The sequence below is a fragment of the Neodiprion virginianus genome, chromosome 6 (genome assembly GCF_021901495.1).
Source record: "Neodiprion virginianus isolate iyNeoVirg1 chromosome 6, iyNeoVirg1.1, whole genome shotgun sequence".
NCBI classification, from domain to species: Eukaryota; Metazoa; Arthropoda; class Insecta; order Hymenoptera; family Diprionidae; genus Neodiprion; species Neodiprion virginianus.
In genome coordinates this window covers 8167665-8183894 of record NC_060882.1, presented here as the reverse complement: position 1 = coordinate 8183894, position 16230 = coordinate 8167665, and the positions used below count along the sequence as shown (strand labels likewise).

Genomic DNA, 16230 nt, shown 5'->3' with positions numbered 1-16230 from the left:
TATCTCCACCTAGGTGTGTACGTATTCGACTATACAGATATATATATGATATATATATATAATATATGTATATATGTAAATATGTATAAAATAGTTTAGTCTCTATCTGTCAGGACAATATATATTCGTCCGCGTTACACTTGTGTAAATTTTTATTGCCCGAAGCGAATACTGCAGACGGTAAAATTGCTAGTGAGACAATTTGCATAGCTCAATCAATTCGGCGCATAAAACCTTTGACCATGGTACGAACGGGTTCCAGAGGGCAATAACGGTGGAAATTTCAGCGAAAAATACAGCACGCGTTTACTGCACATTAGAACGTTCAGTTTTTGTAAATCGTGGATATTATACAGATCGTTTTAACTGCTTGGAATATGCGATAATCATCTCTCGCGTTGCTGGTTATTATACGTGGGTAATATGAAATTAAGGCGAGTCTCTGTTCCGTGTGGGCAAAAAAAATTTTTTTAAATTTGCCGGAAGTCTCGCGATCATTAATTTTCGAACACCAGAAACAGCCACGCGATGGAGCAATATATATTATATATATACGTATACAAGTATTTCGCACAGTGTTTGCGAATTCATTTCGTAGATTTAATCAAGTATTCTAGACGCAGTGCCGATGTTGATACTTTGTACACGCCATTTCTATACCCAATTGACATGAAACGGAACAGCGTAAGATTTGTGCGTGGATCGATCCGCCGATGGGTACTTGCAAAAATTTACAATTATATGAAACGCGGACTAGACTGGACCGGATAAGTTTGCGCTGAGAATAAATTATGAGGTGATATTAAAAAGGTTGGTTTGCCACAAATTCACACTTTTTATGATTTATATTACGAGATAGTCGTAAAATGAGTACTTTACAAAGTATTATATTCGTGAGCCAGGAAGGTTTGTGTTTGGAAATACATAAATATAAGGAAGACTAAAGTTACAAACGAAAGTTTATATAGCGATACTTCTTCTCAAATCGCTTCATAATAGTTAAAAATGTAACAGATTCTTCCTATTTCACTCTCTCGATGATTCATTTCATTACAAAACCTATTTAATTTTAAGATTTCTAAAAAAAAGAAAGAAAACTTGTAAAATAATGAATTTGTAAAAACTAGTCTTGAATAAAATGAGTTACGGTAGATTCAAATCGAACGAATCTACTAGAATTTTTTTAACAACTTCGACGTGATTCGAAACGAGGCATCGATATCCAATTATCCGTTTATCGTTTCGGTAGATATTTTTTATTTGACTATTTTCAAGGCGATCCTCGTAGCTTAGGAGCATAACAATTTGATCAATACTCGCTGCGCGATTATCTCGTAATACGATTAACAACAAGTATCGATTTTTGGCCAACCAATTTCCTCAAAGCCCTCCGACAAACTTGTCGCTCTATTTGCCACCCTTGAAAATCCTCGGCTTACTGTTGTTGTAAATACTGCGTGAAACAATAAACCGGAACGGGATAATTCAGCCTGCGTTCCAGAATCAACTCGCTCAAGCATTAACCCCTGTCGTTTGGAGGGGTCTCTTATTTAATTTCCGTGGATTCGGCAAGCACGGTTTTCGGTAGTCAGCCTTCGTTCTGCACCCGGTTAAATTTCACCCTTCTCGCCTCTTCCCACGGGGCGAACTATCATCCCTTTCACTCGTTCTGGATTAGTCAACTCCTCGACTAGAGATGCAGTCCATCCTGACGAGAATTGACAATTTCGTTCGGCTAACGAAGTTCGTGAACGGCGTATTAATCAAGGAAATCGGCTTGTTTCACTTTTCGATAAGTCAATCAATTGTTTCCGCATTGAGGTCGCGTGGCAGAGCAGAATTAGAAAAAAAAGCCTCTTTCGAATGTTCAAATAAATCCCCGCGGTATGTCATGCGAACTTGTTTCATGCCGCGAGGAGTCTCGACTAAAAGAAAAAAAAAAAAAAATTGTACAAACGAATATTTTTTTCGCTTGTATTTTTCTCACGGATTGAATTACTGAATAATTGAGAAATATTAGCGGAGTTTGATCTTGACCTTGAAACTTTTCAAGGAACTTAGTTATACCTTTCTCGAGCATTTCGAAACCGAGTTCTCAAACTTATCCCGTCTTCATCATACACCCCCTCATCCCTTCAATTGCCGTTTGAATAATCCACAACTTCAGCCTTACGTGCTGAAAAAGTTATACTCGCGTGAAAGTTATCCTTCATCTCTCGAAAATTGACTCATTTTCGGGGTGAAATGGATTTGCAGTCGTACGCTCTACTCGTAAACACGACGAAAAAATTCCTCCTTCTCCTTTATTTTTAGCAATGTAGGTGATATTTTTTTTTTAATACTGACAATTCAATTAATTAACAGGGTTTTCTATTCGTTGTAACACTTTATTGCCAAATTGAATCATCGGTACAAAGAGCCGAACTTAGTTCTCCCGAAAATGCACGGTTTGAAAAAATAGTTCCGGAGCAATGAATAATTCGCTTGTGACGACCGAATAATAAATTACGCTTGAACGTAGAAGATTAACAAATGTTTGTAAGGTATGATAATTTGGATTGTACTGGACTAAGCCTAAGACTTATTAACGCAAAAAAACAGGCCGAAGCAAAACACGTATTTTGTTGTTTCAATTTGTTTTAGTCATTTGATGTAAAAGAAAAAAAAGAAAATTATAGAATCGTACAATTCGATTTGTAAAATCAGCGGAAAAGTCCAAGTGCGAATTTGGTGTGGCGTACCTCATAAGCATAAAACAGATCAATCAATAGAATAAAAATTTCGAAGGTTAATGTAGTGCTCTAGAATAAAGAGAAGAATAAAAAGTTGGAAAGAAACGAAAAAAAGTTGTCAAACGCAGAACGTTGCGAATAAATTTGCGAACCCTGTCTCTGATGGTTTATAAAGATAACATATTCCGTAAATTCTCTACATTGTATACAGCAATAAGATCGCGTGAGTGATTGCGGGGGTGTAAAAGTGACCGATGTATTATTATATATACATGCAAGAATTAGTATGCCTGAGCAAAAGATTTTAGCGTGTATAATTAATGTTTTTTTTTTGTTTTTTGCATACAAATTTTTAGACGTGTCTTACCGTTTGGGTTTGCCATACGTCAACATATTTTCTTCTCCCAATTTAATAATATCTTTCTCTATAAACCACGACAAAGCTGGTTTACCCTGTGCAAGGTATTGATCTACACCTTCGTTATCTAATCTCTCTCTTTATCTAGCGTTGTTACCGCGATTTTTGGTCTTGCAGGCATCGCGTCGCATATTGTATATAAATTTCAAAATATTCTTTGATAATTTGATGGATAATTATTCGAATAACGAGGCAAGATAACGAACCAAAAAATTAATTATTTACCAACTCATCTTGTTATCGAATAAAGAAAGTCTTCCGATAACAATAATAACAATAACACTCATTTGAAAATATTGAGTAAATGGCCGATATTCCTTTTCGATACGATTATTAGCGGGACAATTTGGAAATTCTTCTATGAATCCAATGTTGAATTATTATATTCTCTTGCAATTTTTGGTATTGGATATTGAAGCGAGCTACTGTCAAGAAATCAAAGAAAAAGATTAAGAAAAATAATAATGTATTCCATGTAATATCCTCCTCCGGCAGCTTCATAGTTGATTTGTTCTTTACCTGACGATTGCATCTTTTCTATCAAAAAAAAAAACAAAAAATGGAAAGTATACTGCTGAGGTAGGTAAACTTGCGGTAAAAGATAGCAAGGGAGAGAAAGCGCTGCAGAGAGATGTTAAGGCATTTTCCGATAGTTGGAGGAATTGCACACGATATCGAGTAAGTGGGTATGCGTTTGTAGATACGCATACATAAGCATGTACTTAGAAATCTTGTTGTGAAGCAATCTTGTGGCTTTTGTACAATTGTATAAAATCGGCATTAGTATACGCGTACGACTCACCGGCGATACAATATTGAGAATAGCAATTTTATCTCAATAAAAAAAAACTTCGAGATCCAAACGGGTTGCAATTTATCTTCTCTTTACGTGAACATACTCGCTTACTCCGTAGCAATATCACGTGGCTAATGTAACATGTGAACTTAACCGGCCTGCATTTATGCAATTCGGGGTGTCTTTTTACCGAAATTCGATACGCATTGTATGTACGGTTTGCAGATAAAAAACAGCAGAAGGGCTCGCATTGCTACATTATACATCGTAAATACGGTTGCGGAGTAATTTCCGACGATGGGAAACTTGAATGACGTTAGGCGATATTCAGCTTGATAGCCTTGAGAAGTGGTGGATCGAATTTTCGGCCGAAATAAGCCACCTTATCAAGTTTGACTATACGCTGTGTACAGAGTCTCTTCTGAGATATCGCGTTGACATCGACATGCAAAAACTGATTTACGCTGGTTGTTAGCGTCTTATTTCGAACCTCGACTTCGCCTCTAGTTTCGGATGTCTTTTTATCTCTCCTTTTCGCTTCCCTGCGTCACGAGTTCGATCGATTTCGAATTCAAACCGACCCCACGGCGTTCAACTCTGATCCGTTTCACACTCCATACTACACCTACCGGCTACCCCGTTATTTCGTAGGAATGTTCCGAGGGCAATTTAACGTCGGATAAATCCACCTACATCTATGCAATTCAGAGTACATCTTACAGGAATATACTCCTGGTTGTCGAAATGCAGGTGGATTTCGATAAAACATATCTGAAATTGCGGGCGGATGAATCTCGTCAATTGTTCATGCTCCTCGTATACGTTTTCGCATTTCCTGTGTATATGTGATATATATACATATATATACCTTGACCCTTAATACAGGCATCATATACGTATTTTTCAACCCTATAAATTTCCGCGTGTAATACTCGTTGAAACGTTATTAATACGGTTGTTCTCGCCTTATTGGGCATCGCCTTGTGCTGAAGGAGAAATGTCAGAGTTCATCCACGCTCGTCTTTCGCCCGTGTTCACCACCGCGACGGGTAGCTGCAAAGCTGCCTTTGCATTTCAAATCGCAGTCTACCCGTCAGCTCTCATGTACATAGGTTTTTGTGTGTGTATTTGTGTGTGTAAATATATAGTACACGCATATATATATTAGTGCAGCAGAGAAATTGCATTCAAATCTGCAGATATATAGAATTCACCGAGGAGATTTGGAAAATAAGAAGAATCTAGGTTATAGAGAGAATTTCTTCGTGTCAATTATTAAAAACGGTTCCGATTTCTCTCTACAACTAATATGATGCGGGTGAGATTTCAAGTAAGTAATTACAGGAGGAAAGATGAATAAGCGACTTATTCGAGCGATTTATATTGCCGGCTTAATGCGTTTCTTTGTTTTAAACCTATATTTCTAATTGGTGGGTCGACGTTATGCAATTTTCAATGTTTTCTTATTCTCCTGCTTAAGATGCGCTCATTATAACGATTTCAGGCAAAATAAACTTTGAAGCAATCAGTATCAATCAGACTGTGAAGAAATAATTGTATTTATGGCGCCCGACGTTTTAACGTGAATACAGTACGATGAAATGGTATTTTACCCGAGCAGCTATAATATCAGTTCTCTGCGCGTTTATTGACGTTCAAGAATTTATATCTTTTCGTTGATTACACAAATGAGAGAAAAAATGTAAGCATGTAAACATAGCATTGGGGATAAAAGAATTATCCCTCTTTTTGCAAGATCGCATCCTGGGAATATTTTTCAACCTTACATCTACACGGGACCTACTCACAATCAGTTAACGTAAGTATTGACATAAATTTAGAAAGGAAGCCGAGTCTTGGTATGCAAAAATAACGATGGAGCAAAAAATGAGAACGTTTCGCACCACGCAAGTTTATTACTGTATATTATAAATGTATATAACTTATCTCCACAACAGGGACTACATCCGACGAAATTAAAAACATAAATCAGCACGCCTCAACACACACCGCCTGCAAGTGGAAATATGTAACAGTCTTATTACGTAGCCAAAAACAACAAGTCTCGAAGATACGCAGCTGATAAAATATTCATGAAAATACGCGTTTCAACAACCCTTAGCGGGTATTTAATAAGAAAAATTGATACAGAATCGAATAATGAAATGAATTATCCTCCTAGAACTGCAAAGTTGTTTTTCCAACACAGCGATGGGAATTGTGCAGGATTTCTTACGGCGAAGAAACATAATTGCAGCACGGTTTTTGTTTGTTCGAGACTTACAAGATTCAAGGTTCTCCGTAAGGTCATAATAATAGCGTTAGGTCGGGCTTTTTTCTTCCCCGATAAACTAAACGACAGAGTCCTAAACTATACGCACCGTGATCCCCGAGACGGGATGAGCACTTATCGTTAGTCGACCCCTTTGCTGGCTGATCGGATTTGCCACGACTGCTGAATCTCTTCTGGCAAGACTGCTTGCACGAAAAGTAGAACAAGAGACTTCGGAGAGGAGAGATAACGCGAGTAGGAAACCGAAAATCGATCCTGATCCTTTCGGGTCGCCGTTAACTGCTAACCGGTGATAAATCGTGTCTCGAAAAAGATCGCGAGCCGAACTTGTACGATTTAAAACGTACATGTATACAATTCCAGCAACGCATTAGGTCGGATAAAAACCGTTCCCGAACTTCGCAAAAACGAAGTCATTTCACTCTCAGAGGATTCGAAGAAGTTTTTCTTCGTTCTCGTTTTCAATTTTTTTTTTTTTTTTTGCTCGAGCAGCGGGGTTAAACACGTGATCTTTGGTTCCTATCGAGGAGGGAACATAAAAATCGCAAGGCAAGGGCAAGTTGAGATCGAAAAGTTCAATATTTACTTGCCTTGGCAAATAGAATTTATATCCATAACTTTTAATCACGGCAGGATCAAAAGCTTCGGGTAGGAATATGCCCGAATGGAATTATCGGTTCTTTTTGGTAGACGGATATAGCCGTTAATTACTGTAGAAAATTAATTACAATTCCGAATTTCTTGCCCGTGATGAAAGCCTTCGTTTATTACATGAAGCGTCATATGATTCCGAGTATATTGAATTTCAAAAAAATTCGAATCACTGTTCCTATTAATTCTAGCATGAATATTATATAGAATGATGTTAAGAAGTGCGAAAGTTAATTCTGTTAAAAAATATACAATAATACGAAAATTAAATTTCTCTCTCGCTCATCGTCAGCTCTTATATTTTCGCCACTTTTTTCTGAGGGTCTGACACGAGTTGAATCGCTGTGTTGCTGAGCATATTTTAAAATGGTATTGCTCAAATATCAGATAAAGCATTTCTTTGAAACGTAACTCAATTTGTGGGTGCTGGTGTCTCGAAGTTGGTTCCGGATCTACAGCTTCTTTGATATATCTGAGCTAACCTTTTCATCGGCATTCTGCGAAACACAGAGTTCGACCGACGTGAGTCATTCTAATGATGAAAGGGATCCACAGTCTGAACGAAAAGTTAGAAAAAGAAAAAATAAAGCTTTGCGAAATTTCCAGGAGTATCATTTGCCACAATAATAGTGAACAGGGTACTAAAACAACGTCCTTACTACCCAAGACCCTCTCGATTCACGTCAGACTGTCGGATCCATTCGTCCTTAACCCTTTGAGGCACATGTTATTGTGCTGAGTCAACATTTGTAACAAGACAGTATTCTACAATTTTTGGGGTCGTTGCTTAGGAATCTGAAATCGGATTTCAAAAATTCAAGATGACGGACTCGTATGGCGGACGAAAATCTTAAATTTGGTCGAATCCAGTCAGAAACTCTAAGCAGGGGTTGGCGGGTTCGCTGACTGGATCCGCCGTGTTGAATTTTTTAAATCCGATTTCGGATTTGTAATCAGCGATCCCAAAAACTTACAAGTCATGTAAAACATATACATGTGTCCTGTACACCAAGTAACTTTCTCGAAAATGAATTATTCTTTCAATTCTCAAGTTGTTTTGATCAATTTGTTTCTAACAATAATAATTTACATTACACCGCAACAATTACTCTTGAATATTGAGAACCTATTAATATACTATGAGAAAATGCAAAATAATCGCAAAGAAATGTGATGAAATTTTCTAAATATACAAAAAATGGATATAAAATAGGTGGTAAGAAATGAGAATACTCAACACTACTTATACCCGTGTGGCGAAACTTTTCCATTTCTTGTTTTCCCCGCGTAATATATTAATCCATCATTGATTCGTGCCAGGCCTGAGCTAATTGCGCACAAATTGGTCCCTAATGCTGAAGTTAAAATCCAGTGGTCCGAGAGTTCCTCATTTAAACTGACCGATATTACGTTAACGGGGTTAGCAGTCAGACTGGGTGAGAGAATCGAGGAAATACGGAGGTTTTCCGTTTCGAGATAACGCCTGAGCGGGAATTCTCGTGATAATAAATTACCGGTGAGACCGAGTCGTTCAAATTACACGTAATTTGATTTATCGCAATGTCGTACAGAGTTTAAATAGAAAAGCTTCCCGGAATACATCGAACTTTTATTCCTTCAATTTAACAGCGATTCTCTCCTAAGTTTTATACTCTGCTGATAATGAGTGATACTTTCAAGAAATTGATAATTTTTTCTCACGGGAAAAAAGCCGTTAAGACCGAGAAAGATCGTTGGCTTATCTCTTTGCTCCCCGATGTAACTCGCCGTATTTTAATTGGCTCGTATTTCGTGTCGAGTAATAAGAGGTTTTAAAAAGAAGCTGCAGCCAAAGAAAATTAATAACGGACGTTAGTTTCTCAATCGAGTACAATTTCGTGATTAATATTCACCCCACTATTCGTGATCAATAGTTTTGCGGCACGGAAGCGAAGCCAATATGACGTTTCGTAACTCCAGGATCCGCTCTGGCGTTTGAATAGCCCTGCGGCGAATTTCCAACTCCGATAATTGATACGATCTTGATTACAATAGTGCTAATTGCAAACCTCCGTACTCTGCGTGACTGAGTTTTCCACGCCGTTGTCGTTTTTTGTACAGCGTTTCTCAAACGACTACAGAAATCGAAAAAGTTATTATGCAAAATCTCCGTTACAGAAATGAAAAGTAAGAAGCAATTTGTTTTTTTTTTCAGCAACTGAAAAGCAATTCAGTCTCAATTGTTAACAACAACCGACCTCCGAATAGGTTTGAGTTGACCGTTTTTTTTTTTCTTTTATCAAAGAGTGTAAAATTATATGGACCAATCAGAAATATACGTGTATTTTGTTTTATAACCGTGAGAGAGATCCAACATCGTATATTTTGCTATTCATTTAATAGCTCGGTAATTTTCAAAACGATAATTATTATTTTCGCTGGGACGATACCGGTATAAAAAATTTTACTTGGCTACCTTGGGTCGCCAATCAATCATTGAAGCGGAGAATGAAAGCCGGACACTTTCGGATCGATGTAAATGTCAAATTAAGCTGCGGGTTCGGGAACATCTGGACTGTGAGTCGTTTCATGGTCCAGCTGCGGTCGTTGAATTCGAGTTAATGTACAAGAGCGGATGGTAAACGGTGACCAATTAAGCCTAACGTTAGCTATATCTTTTCGGTCGGTGAAAACCCCGAACACCGGAGGTTTAACGATGAAATTCGGCTATCCGCACTGCCGGACGAAAAGCTGTATTATAATTCTTTGATGGTTGCCGGTGTGTCGTTTATATAATCCCGTCTTTTTCTTTTGACAATTTTTTCCGACCCAGCCGCCACTTCGGCCGAAGCGAATATCTTCTCAAATTATTATAAGTGTATTTTCTTGAATTTCTGCAGAATTGATGTTCTCTGTTTACCGAATGATACAGCGAAGAAAAATAAAAAACGAGAGAAGAACGGAAAAAAGTTGCAAGAAATTAAATTTTCAACCAATTACCTGAGTAAAAATATCAAACGATTTGTTTATCATCCGGAAAAACGCTCCAAAGTTTTGACTTTTTTTTTTCATTTCTAGAATAAATGTTTTTTTTTCCTAATTGATGAAGTTTTTCCAACAACAAATATTTCCTATGGAATCGGTGATCATTGTACAAGCTCTGAAAAAAATCACCCACACATTTAGAGGCAAATTTGAAAACGGGTTGTAGGTAAAACATTTTTCATGCTGGCATGTAAAACACGGGCATATGTGCATACATACATACGCGTAATATATAGTTTTCGAAACATTTACAAGATTAGATAAAGGAATTGGTGTAAGCTATAGATATACGGTATACATTGTAAAAATTTATCAGGCTCAGTCAAACTCGATATCTTCGTTGCGAGTTACACCGTTGGCTTCAAAAACTTTTTCCTCTATATATCAGCCACTCAAAGGTCGCGTTTTTTTTTTCTCACGACACATCTTCATATTTCGAACGAAAAATACATTATACTCAGGTATAACCCATCAACATGACAGCTACCCTGCTACACAGCTCTTCTTACCAGAGCTGTAAATATAATACGTATTACAGACACACACACACCCACGTATATATATATATATTTATATATTCAGCATACGACTGCCATCGATCGCCGCAGAAAAATTATGCAAAACGTTGTTTGATTTCATTTTGTGATCAAGCATATCTTTTTCATATCGATGCAAAAAAATAAAATCAGAATAAAAATGGTTAATTTGTGCGAAAATTCTTTCTTGCAGCTTACGCTGTTTACAATTTTGCAACAATCCCGTTTGCACAACTATAAATCTATGTTCCATTACAAAGAGCACAAACCAAGGGGGTGATAAACGAGATCGGGTATTTTGATCCGACTAATTCGTTCGGTGAAGTTGATGGCGTTGTGTGTGCGCACCCTGTATATATGCTACTATCTGCGCAAAGTTATCGCTATGGAAACAAACGCGTAATAGGTACGGGTGAGGTATAACTCGTGTCGCAATCAGGGAACCTCGCCGCTTGTCAACTCGTAAAAGTTGGAAGTGCCCGAGAGCCACGCCTATCCCTTGGGCGATGTTACATGCGTTAATGAAAGTAATACCACAGCAAGATAATTGTTCCCACTTCAGAGACAACTCTTACCTTGAAAATTTGCAAATTTTACCCGTATATGCGAACAGAAACAAACTGCTTTTGGGTTGCCGCGTAATTGCTTCGTTACATGTGTCGTGGGTACTCTTATGTACGTGCCTACGTTAAATGGGTGTTACGTTACATGCGTATTGCGTAGGTGTCTCGATGGAAAAAGAGGAGAGAAAAGTCTGGTAAAGAAGATGAAAGGGCATTAAGTTACGCGGTAAAGCGCAGCTCGAAATAAATTACAGGAAAGTCATTTGGCTTAACTTATTTCAAACGAATATACCGTCAATCCATGTACATTTATACATACATGTACTGACATCGGCGCTGTTATTAAATTTATCATTTTTCGTACAGAAGATTACATGTCAGAGACGAGGAAAAACGTAATCCTTGTATCGATGCAATTTGTACCCGGCCTACAAGAGTCGATATTGGTTCTGTATAACACAAAGCGAGGAACAAGATAATGATAATGATTTTCCGGATAAGCCGCGGGTGTTGAATTTTATTAGCTTCATTTTTCTGGTTATTATATGACGGGAATGCGTGAAAATTCAATGAATGAAACGACGAGAAGAGCCCTACACGTCGATCAATTTCACAAAATTCAAGCACATGTATTACAGAACTCAGCTAGCTGCAATGTTTTATCAAATTCAACGAAACCCGTGTTCATAAAATCACAAGACTATAATAATAAACGTGAAAAACGTAGGGTAAAATATTGTTGGATAAAACGAAATGGTTAAACGAATTTGTACCCTCAGCAGAATTGTGGATTTGATATGCAGGCGCGATATATTATCGAGGAACTAGCCCTCAACCTATATATTATATATTGTATATATATATATAAAACCGACCCTCGAGTAATACCATAGAAACCAGGCCTGAACCCCGGACTGAAAAAGGATTCGATTTTTATTTTTCCAAGAAAGTTTAACGCGAGGAATAACGTCGTTGCTTATGGCACAACCGAATGTGACGGAGTAAGAAAAATACGATCGTAAAGTAGTCGTATTCGTGCACTCGGGAGTGACAAATAAATAGAATATGAGAAAGAAATTCCTATTCTCTCGTGACGTGTGGACGGTGACCGTAATCCGGTAAGGCGTCGTAAAAACGGTTGAGAGCCGACGATCAAGATGATCGGAAAAAGAACGAGGGGGCGAGGGGCGGAGGAACAACTCGATTGTAACACGTGTGAAGCGGTTTCTTACCCTTCGTTATACGGAATAAACAATAATAAACTGGCGCCAATGGGTGATAGGTCGCGTGGAATAAAGGCCGGGAAAGGCTGCTCAAGGTATCGTCGAAGAAACGGAACGCAACGAAACGAAACGGAACGGCTTCGTCATTCGCGGTGACACAGCTATCCTAACGTTTCTGGGTAAACAAGGGCCGCGACTATATACCCTCGAGCCCTTCCCTCGTTGCCCCCCAACGGCGCGAACCCCACCGAGGGACGCCCGGCGTCGCGACGCCCACGCTGATTACGTTTGCACAATGAAACGCGCGGCGAGGGCGGTCGGCAAGGGGTGGAGGTCGAAAAATAGGGACGGGGATGACAGGGGTGGAGTTCCTCTCAAGACCACTTCCTACCTCGTGTCCACCCTTTTCATGTTTCTGTTTATTTTTGTTTTTATTTTTTATTTTATTTTGTTTTTTTTGCCCTTCAAGGAAAAAGTTTCACGGCCGCGAATAGCCACGATTTTAAAGGAATTTATCTAACCCGTCTTGCAGAAATTTTCATTCACGCGAATTGTGGGACGATCGAAGGATTTTCGTTTTATTGTAGCTACTGTAAGAAAATGTTGCGAAATGTTTGTACGAACGATAACGTTTGTTTGTTGTTGCTGTTTTATTACAACGATATGTGGTCCGAGTAACCGTGTATAGTTGTTGGCGCGGTTGCAGTTCTCGGTAATATATATTTCACAGTATATTATAGCAATGCAGACTAGGAAAAAAAAGACAAGTAACTGTGTCTAAAAATAATAGTAACACTCGTAGACTTGTAAAATTTTTCGTTGCAGCTATAAAAGTGATTTTAGAAAATTAATAAGCTGAATATCGCGTTTAGTAACTACAGCTGGAAATTATTTTCGATCCAAGGACTAAGCTATTTAGAATTAGTAAATTTTTAATGCATGATTTGGATTGAATATTACAAAATTTATAAAAATTACAATACGTTACCAAAAATCATATATAACTGCTGTTAAACGAGTGACCGTTAATACGTAAATAATTGTATCTTCAATCGATTCCAAGCTGCCAATTCTGAATACGATCTGTACTCATGACCATTGAAATAAATAGATTACAACCCACGAGTATTACTATGTTCCCAAATCAACGGCCGGACTCTTTATATATTGCCTTAAATTTTTCGCGTCTCAATTCTACCTTACTTCACTCGATACGAAGAAAAATTTCACGTCAAAAATAATTGCAAGCGTTGATGTGATTACGTACGAGTTCTCTTTCTTCTTTCCGCTTCTGCCTTTTTCCACTTGGCTTTTACGATCGCAAAGTGAAATTCTTTTCAGACTTTTCATCTAGAAGAAGTGAGCGACTGTCATCTTCAAATTACGATGGCAATATTTTTCATTAATATCGATTTTTGTTTTTTTTCCTAGAATATATTTACGCTTGAATGAAATACCGAATTAATGTTCGAAATCTGAATTTCATAGGAACGGCTCAACGGATTAAAGTCAAATTTAATCAATTATTCAGGTACGTACATACTCAACTGAGATAATCCGCAAAGCTTTTCAAACTCCCGCGATTTTCGATAGCGAAACGACGTGCAGTCAAACCTGCCGTAGAAAATTCTTGCAGCATGCTTTCGCGTTGAATAAATATCTTCAAAATATTATAAAGACAGCTTTCCGCTGTTGGTCCACGACGTCGTGACATTGATATTACTATTTTCCGTATATCCCTGAGCCGGACCAGAAGGGTTCAAAGTTCAAAACAGCACACGGAGAAAAATTACATTTGTTATGGTAACTAGAAAAATTGAGTAAGGCAGGTATCGCGAAAAAACTGTTTCAATATTGCTGGAATTACGAAAAACGAGGTACACGTAACCATTTTGCGCTATTGTCGATCCTTTTTTGGTAATTGCAACGAAAATGAAAATAGTTAAGGACTGAGCGGTAACCGGAACTAAAAGTTTCTCTCAGTGCAAGAAAACTGGAATGAAAAATGACTCGTCGGATGAATTAATCACGAAGGGAGGTTAAACTTCGTTCGGCATCGACGTCGCCCCGGATTGGAAGTATTTTCACCCTCCCTCGACATTTTCAAGATTAATAAGTTTAGTAATTTCGTACGAGCGCTCGGCCGCGTGTTTCATGCAAAAGAGGAACGTTGAATCCCGAAAGGCTCTATCTTCGTATTCCAAGAGCGTATGGCGCTCGACTCGGCGACCGAGAGATAAATAGTAGGGAAAATGTACTGCATAGTAATGACGGTTCACGGATTTCGGTTTATTGAGAGGGTTCGTATAATCTCGTGCTGCGAAGAGTCGCGCGTGTATCGGCGAAACAAATCGTCCCGTTGAAAAAACGATTTACCAACGCTCCGGGAGACGTTTCAATCCGTTCCTCCATTTGTTACCCTTGCAGCATCGAATACGCGGGGCAATTCGGCGCAGACTCTATTCTGCATGTGTGTGTCGGCAGCATCTCGCGACTTTGATGCTTGCGGGCCAAGGTCGGACATGCTCATCTCGTTTCATTTATGTTTGATTCGATATTGGAATGCCCCGTTATACACGTATAGAAATCCTCTCTTTCCGCGGCGTTCAACTGATCCCACTACGCCTAGCGGACACTTCGTATTGATGAAAGTCATCCTGCGTATCAAGGGCTCTCTTTCCATTTTCTCCCTGATGCCCCAATCCGGGGGATCTAAGCCTTGGCAGGAACAAAAATCCTTTTCTTCACACCGGCGATATGTCTGCCTTGGGAATAAGGAAGCGAAGAAGAAGAAGAAGAAGCAGAAGAAGACAAGGAGGATAAAAAGAAGATAGGGAGAAGAAGAAGGATCGGAGAAAAACATGGCAGAATTGAGCTGGATAGGCAATCGGCTTCTCTGCGATTTAATTTTCGTCTTTTTCATCTTTATAAAGTATATTATAATTTAATGTGAAAACTATTTCGAAAATCGTGATTCGCCAACGTCGGTACGATAAATTTTTGCTCTGTGCTGTTGAGTTCGTTGAACTTACATATACAATAAAAAATCAATATTTAACGTACTGATCGGAACGAGTTTGCAAAAGTTTGTTGAAACTTCTACGGAGGCAGTAACGAGAGAGATATTGAAAATACGCAATCGAAGTTATAACTAGATCGCGAGGTAAAGAAACAAATAATCATAGGTTAAAATCGTCTCGCAGATCGCTAAATGACACGGAGCATCCTGCATTAAATGTACGAATGACTCGAGCTTTCAGTAATGACGACTGCGGTAAAGCAGCGACACTTTCAAGTACGAAAAATCGCTTTTTTTCTACACTTATATCGATTTGACAATTCTCCTCAAGGTATAATACGGGCGAGTACTCCATTAATGGCTCGAGTTAGCTGTTTACCGAGATCGAAGTTCAGCTGAAAATGTAGTCAACACGCGAACGAAGAGGATCCTCATTATTCCTCCGACGTGTGCGTAGGTTTGAGGGAACACGTTCAACAGACGTGACTTGCAATAAAAATTTTCATAAAATACGCGAAGATTGCGAGTCGTCCCCGCATTTATAAGCTTCGAGACAAAAGGCGAGAGAAAATCCCTCTCATCGGGCGATATGCGCTCCTCGTTTTACGTGCAAGAAAACCGAGGATAAAAATGTGGCATAATTCGACGATCAAGATAATTAGTAGATTAGTTTTTTTCGAATGTGCTCTTCAAGCTAGTTATGCGATTTTTTTCTTATAGACACTTCTATTCTCGTTAGGCACGAATTTCATGCAGCGTCAATTCTTTTTTTTTAACCCTCAAACGTTTATTACCGCACGAACGCATAATTTAAACTGTAATTCATACAATTTTCGTCAAATCGTGATATAAAAAAAAAAAGCTGGTATTTTATTTAAGATTAACGACAAGTGTGAGCTTTTTTTCAATGACTTCGGGAATATGAAGTATATAATACATTGTAGTAAGTAGATCGAAGTTGCATCTTCTCCTTGA

General features: G+C 38.4%; 1 protein-coding gene across 2 annotated transcripts in view; it reads right to left on the bottom strand.

The window, feature by feature from the left end:
* Positions 1–16230, bottom strand: part of LOC124308104 (synaptotagmin-5) — a 61571-nt gene that overhangs the window by 42816 nt on the left and 2525 nt on the right. The gene's annotated exons all lie outside the window — the stretch shown is intronic.